The following is an 11,905-nucleotide window of genomic DNA, read 5'->3' as shown; positions in this document are numbered from 1 at the left end:
ATCCTCCTATTCCTGCCCTCACTAGCTCATAGCTCTGGGAGTAATCCAGATATTACTACCCTTGAGGACCTCCTTTTTAAATTCCTGCCTAACTCTCTGTAATCTCCCTTCAGGGTCTCAAACTTTTCCCTTCCTATGTCGTTGGTTCCAATGTGGACAATGACCTCCTGCTGGCCCCTCTCCCCCGTGAGAACATTCTGCACCCTCTCTGAGACATCCTTGATCCTGGCACCAGGGAAACAACACACCATTCTGGTTCTTCGCTGCTGGCCACAGAAACATCTCTGTACCTCGGACTACAGAATCCCTGAACACAATTGATCTCTTGGAAGCCGACATACCCCTCGTTACTTTAGAGCCAGTCTCAATACCAGAAACTTGGTTGTTTGTGCTACATTCCCCTGAGAATCCATCACCCCCTACATTTTCCAAAACAGTATACCTGTTTGAAATGGGTATATCCACAAAAGAATCCTGCCCTCGGTGCCGACCTCTCTTACCCTTCCTGGAGTTAATCCATATATGTGGCTGTATCTGAGACTTTCCCCCCTTCCTATAACTGCCATCCATCACATACTGTTGTTGTTGCAAATTCCTCATCACTTCTATCTGTCTCTCCAACCCACCTTGTGGGCGGCACGGTGGCACAGTGGTTAGCACTGCTGCCTCACAGCGCCAGAGACCCGGGTTCAATTCCCGTCTCAGGCGACTGACTGTGTGGAGTTTGCACGTTCTCCCCGTGTCTGCGTGGGTTTCCTCTGGGTGCTCCGGTTTCCTCCCACAGTCCAAAGATGTGCGAGTCAGGTGAATTGGCCATGCTAAATTGCCCGTAGTGTTAGGTAAGGGGTAAATGTAGGGGTAAGGGTGGGTTGCGCTTCGGCGGGTCGGTGTGGACTTGTTGGGCCAAAGGGCCTGTTTCCACACTGTAAGTAATCTAATCTAATCTAATCCATCCACTCAATCTGATAAGATTCACATCCAACAGCATTTATGGCAGATATAATCCCCAGTAAACCTTAAACTCTCTTTAAACTCCCACATCTGACAAGAAGTACGTATCACTGCAAAGGCCACTTTTGCTCCTTCACAATGTACAGACCCAGAAAATAACACCGTCTTATTCCTCTACAAACACTGCCCCAGGTTAAATTAATAGCTATGGCTTATATTTTAAGTTTAATCAAGAGATTTATCTCTAAAAACATAAAATCAAGAAAGAATCCACTATACTCACTACTGTAGCCTTTCTCTTGGACAGACTTAAAGCAATGATTAACCTATCTGATTCTGGGCTGTGAACTTCGCCCAACAGTTCCTCCAAGGTTAGTTGTGGATTTCACTGTTTATTAATTTTCCCAGACGCACTCCGATGTACAGCAATACATGAATTCAAACAGCAAAGGCAGTAACTGTGCAGGTTCTCTCTCTCTCTCTCTCACACACACTGTCCTCACCATGTGCATCCTTTGCCTGCTCCTCTCCCTCTAAACAGGCTGTTGTTTTGACTTTTTTTCTCCAATTTCCAAAACAATGCCACACCATATAAAACAGGAATTGCTGCTCCTGGAATTTGAGGAAATCACCTCCAACACCTAAAATATCTCAAAAAAAAGGAGCAGCTCGACTCATTCCTACTTTACCATGTGTTCCACAATCTTGTCCTTAATAAAGGACTCGAAACGTCAAGGTGAGCAATCAAGGCCAGGCTGTAATATCCTGCCTCCTGCCTCCTGCCTCCTGCCTCCTGCCTCCTGCCTCCTGCCTCCTGCCTCCCTCCCTTCTTCAACAGAGGTGTCACATTAGCCATTTTCCAGTTCTCTGGAACCCTCCCTGACGATAGTGATACCTGAAAGATCCCCACCAATACCCCGACTATCTCCTCAGCTATCTCCCACAGAGGGGCCAGGGTGTAGTTCATCTGCTTCAGGTGATTTATTCACCTTCAGACCTTTCAGCTTCCCCAGCACCTTCTTGTTTCATTTGTAAATCATTGGAAATCTATGCCCCTCTCATTCTTGTTCCTGTTCCGAGTGGGAACTGTTTCTCCCTCTCTCCTCCATCCAGCTCATGCTCAGGATTTCAAATCCAGCTCAATCAGATCTCCCTCTCAGCCTTCTTCTCTCCCAGAGAAAATAGTCCCAACCTCTTCAATCTATCCACATTGCTGTCATTTCTTATCCCTGGAACCATCCTTGTAAATCACTCCTGCCCTTTCTCCGATGTGTTCCCATCTTTCCGATAATGTGGGGCCCACACCTGGACACAATACTCCAGCTGGGGTCAAACAAGAGGCTTGTACATGTTCAGCAACACCTCCTTTCCCTTGTACTCTGTGCCTGTGTTAGTAATGTGGAGGACACAAATTGATTGGATTTGATTGATTGTAGTCGTGTGAAAAGTTTTGTTTTGTGAGCAGTGCAGGCTGATCGTAGTAAAGAAGGACATACAGATGATAGCGTGCTTAGACGGAGTGAGGCAGATAGGTTACACTACACAGGAGGTGCACAAAGCAAGATCCACACTAGCAAGATCAGCAATATTTCAGGCTAGAGAGACCATTCATCCGTCTAATAACAGCTGGGAAGAATCTGTACCTAAACAGCTGGTGCATGTGTTCAGGACTCTATTTCTTCTGCCTGATGGAAGAGGTTGTAGGAGATCATTACCAGGGTGCGACATGTCTTTGATGATGTTCGCAGCCTTTTGTCGGTAGTGAGGCATATAACTGGATTCCATGAATGGAAAGATGGCTTCTGTGATGATTTGGGATGTGCGCACTACCTTCTGTAGTTTATTACAATCCTGGGCAGAGCAATTGATATACCAGGTCATTATGCACTTGAAGACTATGTTTTCAATTGTGCATCTATAGAAGTTGGTGAGGGTCCATATAGACATGCCAAATTTCCTGAGACTCCTGGGGATGAAGAGGCTTTGTTGTGCCTTCTTGACTGTCGCATCTACGTGGGAAATTGAGGGCAGGTTGTCGGTTTTCTCACTCCGAGGAACTTGACCCTGAGGTAGATGGGGGCGTGACTCCTTCCTTGCCTTTAGTCCTTCCTCTCTCGAACTGTCCTGTCACCTTCAATGATCTGTTCACATATCCCTCCCAGCTCATCCTGCTCCTGCTCCACCCCTTTAGGCTTGTACAACCCTCATTTGGTATTGTCTTTCAACCTCCTTCCCATCAGAGAAGCATGGTGGCTCAGTGGTTAGCACTACTGCCTCACAGCGCCAGGGACCCAGGTTAGGGTGGATTGGCCATGGGAAATTGTCCCATAGTGCCCAGGGATGTGTAGGTTAGGGTGGATTGGCCATGGGAAATTGTCCCATAGTGCCCAGGGATGTATAGGTTAGGGTGGATTGGCCATGGGAAATTGTCCCATAGTGCCCAGGGATGTATAGGTTAGTGTGGATTGGCCATGGGAAATTGTCCCATAGTGCCCAGAGATGTGCAGATTAGGGTGGAATGGCCATGGGAAATTGTCCCCTAGTGTCCAGGGATGTGCAGGTTAGGGTGAATTTTCCGTGGAAAATTGTCCCATAGTTCCCAGGGATGTATAGGTGAGGGTGGATTTGCCATGGGAAATTGTCCTATAGTGTCCCAGGGATGTGCAGGTTAGGGTGGATTGGCCATGGGAAATTGTCCCATCGTGTCCCAGGGATGTATAGGTTAGGGTGGATTGGCCATGGGAAATTGTCCCATAGTGTCCCAGGGATGTATAGGTTAGGGTGGATTGGCCATGGGAAATTGTTCCATCGTGTCCCAGGGATGTATAGGTTAGGGTGGATTGGCCATGGGAAATTGTTCCATCGTGTCCCAGGGATGTATAGGTTAGGGTGGATTGGCCATGGGAAATTGTCCCATAGTGTCCAGGGATGTGCAGGTTAGGGTGGATTGGCCCTGGGAAATATAAGGATAGGATACTGCTCAGAGAGTTAGCATGGGCCTAATGCCTGCTTCCACACTGTAGGAATTCCACAATGCACCCCTCCCTTGACTCTGCATTGACCCTCATCTGCTTCCTTTGTCCCCTGTCAATCCACCAACTTGTCAATGTCTTTTGGATTTCTGCACTGTCCCTCCTCAGGGATTACAATTCCTCCTGGTTCAGTGTCATCTACATCTACAGCAAGATCCTGGTCATTAATAAATATCAGGAAATGTCGCACTGACCCCTGGGGAACTCCACCACAAATCTTGCTGCGGCCTCAAAACTATCCATCGACTCTGTTTCCCATCATTCAGACAATTCTATATCCGTGTGGTCACGGTCTCTCTTGTACCGTGGCCTAGAACATTCCTCACACATCCTGTTGTGAGGATCTGCATCAACTCCTTCTAGAAATCCAGGGAGACCAGAAAACCATGAGCTTCATCACACCTTCCTGGTCCCCATTCAAACACCAGCCAGCAAGTTGGTTCGACCTGATTGTCCTTTCCCAGCTCCACGCCGACTGCTCGGAACCAAACCACTTCTTTCTCTGCGTGACTGTCCACTCACCCCAAATAACTGTTTCCCAAACTCTCTCCCTGAATGCAGTTACTGCCATGGAATTGCTAGGCCTAGCCTCCCCACCTTTTTCGAACAAGGCTGGAATGCTGGTCATTTCCCAGAGAACTCTTTGGCCGGAAGTTTGGAGCCAGTGTCCTCAGAATTCCTCCTCTCACTTCCTTGAAAATCCCTACATCTCTCTCAAACACACCCAGTGGCTGTTAGTTTTTTTAAATTCACTCTTCAGGTGGGGGCATCACTGCCCTGTCCCTTGTTGCCCCCTTTGAGAAGGTGGGGGTGAGCTGCATTTACTGCCCCTGTCCCTAGTTGCCCCCCCTTGAGAAGGTGGGGGTGAGCTGCATTTACTGCCCCTGTCCCTAGTTGTCCCCCCCCTTGAGAAGGTGGGGGTGAGTTGCATTTACTGCCCCTGTCCCTAGTTGCCCCCCTTGAGAAGGTGGGGGTGAGCTGCCTTCTTAACCGCTGCGGTCCATGTGCTGTGGGTAGACCCACAATGACCCTCAGGGAGGGGATTCCAGGATTGGGACCCAGCCACACTGAAGGAACGGCCGATATATTTCCAAGTGAGGGAGGTGAGTGACCTGGAGGGGAACTTGCAGTGATAGTGTTCCCATGTATCTGCTGTCTTTGTCTTTCTACATGGAAGTGGCCATGGGTTTGGAAGGTGCTATCTCAGGGGCTAACAATCAATCCAAGACTTTTATATTAATTCTGAACCTTCCCAGTGACAGAGCTTTCTCCTCTATCCCATGGTCTGGGCTGAGTCCTCCTCTTCAGTAAAGACAGATTGACAGTAGCCATTTCCTCACCTCCATCATGAATTGCAGATGGGGAGATTTTTTTGACCAGCTGAGGATGTTGGTTCCTCCCGTGTTAATGGAATGTTAATGGGATGTTAATGGAATGTTAATGGAATGTTTGGACCGACATTTCCACTGGGACCCATAGAGTCAGAGAGATGTACAGCACAGAAAGGGAGCATTCGGCCCAACCCATCCATGCTGACCCAGATATCCCAACCCAATCTAGTCCCACCTGCCAGCACCCAGCCCATATCCCTCCAAACCCTTCCTATTCATATATAACCATCCAGATACCTCTTAAATGTTATAATTGGAGATCCAAGATGGCGGCGACTCAGCAAGTCTGAGTTTACAGAGCTCTTCCCAAAACCTGGGTAAAGTGAGTTACTCACCTCCACCACACTTACCAAACCACCCAAAAAAAATGTTCTAACCTTAATTAGCTGCTTACTATTATATTTAAGCAGTTTAATATTAAGTGGATAATGAGTAAACCAAAGGGACCCCGCAGCTCTCAGAAAACAAAGACCCCTCCCCCACCCTCCTCTCCTCCTCCGGCTGCAGCTGATGTAAAAACAGGCCTTGAAGAGATGATTGCCAGGCTGGAAACGACACTCGTCAATTTCATTGTAGAATCCAGACAGAGATGGAACTCATTTGAAGAAAAGTTACAAAAGCACAGCCAGGCTATTGAGGAATTACAGGGCCGAGTGAAGGGTGCGGAGCTAAAGGCCACGACCTCCGAGGCTGCAGCACAAACAGCTGCAGAACAGGTGCGAGCTCTGGAGCAGAGAGTCCGGGCCTTTGAAATCTACATGGATGACCTGGATAATAGAAATCGGAGAAAGAATATCCGTCTTCTGGGCCTCCCTGAACAAGAAGAGAAGGGACAGTTAGCAGTATTTCTGGAGCGATGGCTGCCCCAGCTTTTAAACCTGGGGGCTGAAACTGATCGGGTAAGGGTGGAGTGGGCCTACCGGGTCGCAGTACGCGGATCTGGCCCAAACCAGCGCCCACGCCCGGTCCTGTTCCGGCTGCAGAGTTATAGGGAGAGGCAGATACTCCTGGATGCCTCCAGAAAGCTTGGAAAGGATCCTAAAGCCATGATCCATGAAGGATCCAAGATTATGTTATTTCAGGACTTCTCCCCGGCTTTGGCACGAAGGAGGAAGGCGTTTGATGAGGTGAAGAAATGTCTAAGGAACTTAAATATTCAATACATCTTACGCTACCCAGCGACGTTATGCTTTACCCACGAAGGATCCGAGTATAATTTTAGATCACCAGAAGAGGCTAAGGAACTTTTAGACTCATTTAAATAAATCGTAAGAGACAATTTATGTTGGCTTGCCTCTTCCACACTCCGTGGGGAGAAATGGATACTTTACTCTACTTTACTTTTGCTTCTGGGAGCAGGGTTGTCTTCCTTTGCTATTTTATGTTATTATACTTAACTGTAATTTGTTGGAGTTGTAATTTTATAGTTATGTGTGTTTGTACGTGGCATTGATGCTATCAGATATACTCAGGTATGGGTGGGGAGGGGTGGGGGTGGGGCGCTCACTGTTAACTCTAGCTCGGTATTATATCTAAATCCTATTAAGGAGCGCCCGGGTCAAGGGTGGGACATTGTTTGGGAGAGGATATGGTGGACCTTTAGAAAGGAAGTAAGGCCCCCTGAGAACAAGGGGGAGGATCTCCATTCAAACATGTTTTATTTTTTTTGTTCTTATTGTTTGGAAATAGTTTCCTTTTTATTATACTGTTATGAGTGTATTAGAGAACATTTTCTCTTGTTTGAAGGATGTAAGTGACTCAACTATACACTCTGGATAATTGTGGATTAGATTAGTAGTTAACTGAGTTTCATTGTTTTTCTTTCTTCTTTAGTATCATTCCTTTGAATTTTGATGATTATATATTTAAGATCTATTTTTATATTAATGTTTGTGCTTGAAAGTTCTGTTTATTTTTGTAAATCTGTCAAAATATTAAATTTCTAATAAAAATATCTTTAAAAAAAAATGTTATAATTGTACCAGCCTCCACCACATCCTCTGGCAGCTCATTCCATACACGTACCACCCTCTATGTGAAATAGTTGCCCCATAGGTCCGTTTTATATCTTTCCCCTCTCACCCTAAACCTATGCCCTCTAGTTCTGGACTCCCCGACCCCAGGGAAAAGATTTTGTCTATTTATCCTATCCATGCCTCTCAATTTTACAAACCTCTATAAGGTCACCCCTCAGCCTCCGACGCTCCTGGGAAAACAGCCCCAGCCTGTTCAGCCTCTCTCTGTAGCTCAAACCCTCCAACCTTGACACCATCTTTGTAAATATTTTTTGAAACCTTTAAAGTTTCACAATATTCTTCCGATACGACGGAGATTGGAATTGCACGCGATAATCCAACAGTGGCCTAACCAATGTCCTGTACAGTCGCAACATGACCTCCAAACTCCTGTACTCAATATTCTGACCAATAAAGGAAAGTATACCAAACACCTCCTTCACTATCCTATCTACCTGCAACTCCACTTTCAAGGAGCTATGAACCTGCACCCTAAGGTCTCTCTGTTCAGCAACACTCCCTAGGACCTTACCATTAAGTGTACAAATCCTGCCCTGATTTGCTTTTCCAAAATGCAGCCCCTCACATTTACCTAAATTAAACTCCATCAGCCACTCTTCAGCCCACTGGCCCATCTGAGTCCTTTCCAAAGCTGTTCTCTTGCATGTATAAAGGTGATATGTCACAAATCAGTTTTTCAAACCCCAGTCAGAACAGGACGGAGATGGATCTGAATGTGACTGATACCTGACAATGGGCAGACAGTGAATGGGAGTTGGAAAACACTCTCACAATGTTAATCTCGACTGTACAGTAATTTCATTCCTGATTATGTTGGTTCATTCCAGATTCCTCAATCTGTGTGTCATTGAGTAATATATCTGTCTTTGAGAGACGCTCAATTGTTTTTCTGCATCATTCTACAACTCCCACTGCCTGAGGACACGTTCAGTCTGACAACATCCTTCCAATTAATGACCGATGGGAACAAACAGCTTCAGACCTGCCCATACCTGTGACAGGAACTGTTTCACTGCTGTGAACTCCCAGGACTTTTACAAACTGAGACACCCTCTGGATGGGAATGGAACAAAGATTAGATTGGATTAGATTTATAAAGGCCATTCTTTCCATTGTGCCTCTGATGGCTCTTTCCACCATCGAATTAGGCCCGTACCTCACCCCCTTCCTTTTCCCTCAGCCCTACAAACCTTTTCCCTGCAAACGCCTTCTCAATTCCCAATACCAGCTCATGGTGGAACTGAGGAATGTGAAGCAATAAATTAGGCAGCTATTAGGCTGATGTTATCTGAATAGTCTACAATAAAATAAAGGTCAGGCAAGTTAGGAGATGGGAAACCATCCGAAAGTGCTGGAGGGAGATGATAGGTCTGGTAGCTACTGGACACAGAGAGACAGAGAGTGAGGGAGAGACAGAGAGAGAGAGAGACAGAGTTAACGCTTCGAGTCTCGTGATCCTTTTTCCATGATGACAATCCCACATCACTGTAAGACCATAAGATTTCTGACCATAAGACATAGGAGTGGAACAAGACCATTCAGCCCATCAAGTCCACTCTGCTATTCAATCATGGCTGATGGGCATTTGGACGTCACTTACCCACCTGCTCCCTGTGTCATTGTGACTGTCCCCTACTATAATGACCACATCCGTGCTGCAATGCTAACTCTGCCCTTAATGTTCGTAAATATATAAAGTACATACAGTGAAGGCAAGCAGGATAGAGGTGAAAATGCGTTGCTGGAAAAGCGCAGCAGGTCAGGCAGCATCCAAGGAACAGGAGAATCAACTTTTCGGGAATGAGACCTTCTTCCTTGGATGCTGCCTGACCTGCTGTGCTTTTCCAGCAACACATTTTCAGCTCTGACCTCCAGCATCTGCAGTCCTCACTTTCTCCTCCGGCAAGCAGGATAGAACTGAAGCAGGGAATGCGGAGATCAAGAAAAGACCATGATGTGACTTTGACAAGTCAGGTTCAAAGGAATCCCCAGGTCTTCTATACTTATATTAAAAAACAAGAGGGGAGCTAGGGAGAGGGGAGGTCCACTCAAGGATGAAGGAGAGAACTCGTACCTGGAGGCAGAGCATGTGGGCGAGATCCTCAATCAGTACTTTGTGCCAGTATTCAGTCAGGAGACATGTAATAGATAATAGACAATACGTGCAGGAGTAGGCCATTCTGCCCTTCAAGCCTGCACCACCATTCAATATGATCATGGCTGATCAGCCTTAATCAGTATCCTGTTCCTGCTTTATCTCCATAACCCTTGATTCCACAATCCTTGAGAGCTCTATCCAACTCTTTCTTAAAAGAATCCAGAGGCTGGGCCTCCACTGCCCTCTGGGGCAGAGCATTCCACACAGCCACCACTCTCTGGATGAAGAAGTTTCTCCTCATCTCTGTCCTAAATGGTCCACCCCGTATTTTTAAGCTGTGTCCTCTGGTTCGGCACTCACCCATCAGCGGAAACATGTTTCCTGCTGCCAGAGTGTCCAATCCTTTCATAATCTTATATGTCTCAATCAGATCCCCTCTCAGTCTTCTAAACTCAAGGGTATACAAGCCCAGTCGCTCCAGTCTTTCAGTGTAAGGTAATCCCGCCATTCCAGGAATTGACCTCGTGAATCTACACTGCACTCCCTCAATAGCCAGAATGTCTTTCCTCAAATTTGGAGACCAGAACTGCACATAATACTCCAGGTGTGGTCTCACCAGGGCCCTGTACAGCTGCAGAAGAACCTTTTTGCTTCTATACTCAATCCCTCTTGTTATGAAGGCCAGCATGCTATTAGCCTTCTTCACTACCTGCTGTACCTGCATGCTTACCTCCATTGACTGGTGTACAAGAATACCCAGATCTCTCTGTACTGCCCCTTTACCTAAGTTAATGCCATTGAGGTAGTAATGTGCCTTCCTGTTCTTGCCACCAAAGTGGATAACCATACATTTATCCACATTAAACTACATCTGCCCACTCACCTAACTTGTCCAGGTCACCCTGTAATCTCCTAACATCCTCATCACATTTCACTCTGCCACCCAGCTTAGTATCATCAGCAAATTTGCTAATGTTACTATTAATACCACCTTCTATATCATTAACATACATTGTAAAAAGCTGCGGTCCCAGTACTGATCCCTGCGGTACCCCACTGGTCACTGCCTGCCATTCCGAAAGGGAGCCATTTATCACTACTCTTTGTTTCCTATCAGCAAACCAACTTTCAATCCAAGTTAGTATTTTGCCCCCAATACCATGCGCCCTAAGTTTACTCACTAACCTCCTGTGTGGGACTTTATCAAAAGCTTTCTGAAAGTCCAGGTACACTACATTTACTGGATCTCCCTCGTCCATCTTCAGAGTTACATCCTCAAAAAATTTGAGAAGATTAGTCAAGCATGATTTCCCTTTCATAAATCCATGTTGACTCTGAACTATCCCGTTACTGCTATCCAGAAGTGTTGTAATTTCACCCTTTATAATAGACTCCAGCATCTTTCCCACCACTGAGGTCAGACTAACTGGTCTATAATTTCCTGCTTTCTCACTCCCACCTTTCTTAAAAAGTGGTATACCATTAGCCACCCTCCAATCTGCAGGAACTGATCCCGAATCTATTGAACTCTGGAAAATAATCACCAACGCATCCATGATTTCTCGAACCACCTCCTTCAGTACCCTGGGATGTAGACCATCAGGCCCCGGGGACTTATTAACCTTCAGACCTAACAGTCTTTCCAACACCAATTCCTGGCAAATATAGATTCCCTTAAGTTCAGGTCCTTCAGCCACTGTTACCTCAGGGAGATTGCTTGTGTCTTCCCCAGTGAACACAGATCTGAAGTACCCATTTAATTCTTCTGCCATTTCTTTGTTCCCCGTAATATATTCCCCTGTTTCTGTCTTCAAGGGCCCAATTTTATTCTTAACCATCTTTTTTGCCTTTCACATAGCTAAAAAAACTTTTACCATCCTCCTTGACCTTCATAACTCATTTTTTCTCTGCGTATTTCCTTCTTAGTAATCCGCTGTTGTTCTTTAAAAGCTTCCCAGTCCTCCGTTTTCCCACTTATCTTTGCTATGTTATACTTTTTCTCTTTTAACTTTATATGTTTCTTAACTTTCCTCGTCAGCCACGGCCACCCATGCCTTCTCCTGGGATCTTTCTTCCTTTTTGGAATGAACTGATCCTGTCACGTCTGCATTATACACAGAAATACCCGCCATTGTTCCTCCACTGTCATCCCTGGTAAGGAGGATAGTGAGTTTCTTGTGGCACATGCTCATATACTGGGGCATTTTCAGATCAAGAAAAAAGTGGTGTTGGGTCTCCTGGAGAGCAGGAAGGTGGGTGTACTCACATTGGCCCCAATGGGATCTATTGAGAGAAGTGAGAGAGGAGATTGCTGAGGCCTTGTATCTCCGCTAGTCACTGGAGAGGTCCCAGAAGACGAGCGAATAGCTAATGTTGTTCCTTGTTCAAGAAGGGAAA

The sequence above is a fragment of the Hemiscyllium ocellatum genome, chromosome 35 (assembly GCF_020745735.1).
Source record: "Hemiscyllium ocellatum isolate sHemOce1 chromosome 35, sHemOce1.pat.X.cur, whole genome shotgun sequence".
NCBI classification, from domain to species: domain Eukaryota; kingdom Metazoa; phylum Chordata; class Chondrichthyes; order Orectolobiformes; family Hemiscylliidae; genus Hemiscyllium; species Hemiscyllium ocellatum.
The sequence above is the reverse complement of the archived record's forward strand: the minus strand, read 5'-3'. Positions refer to the sequence as shown.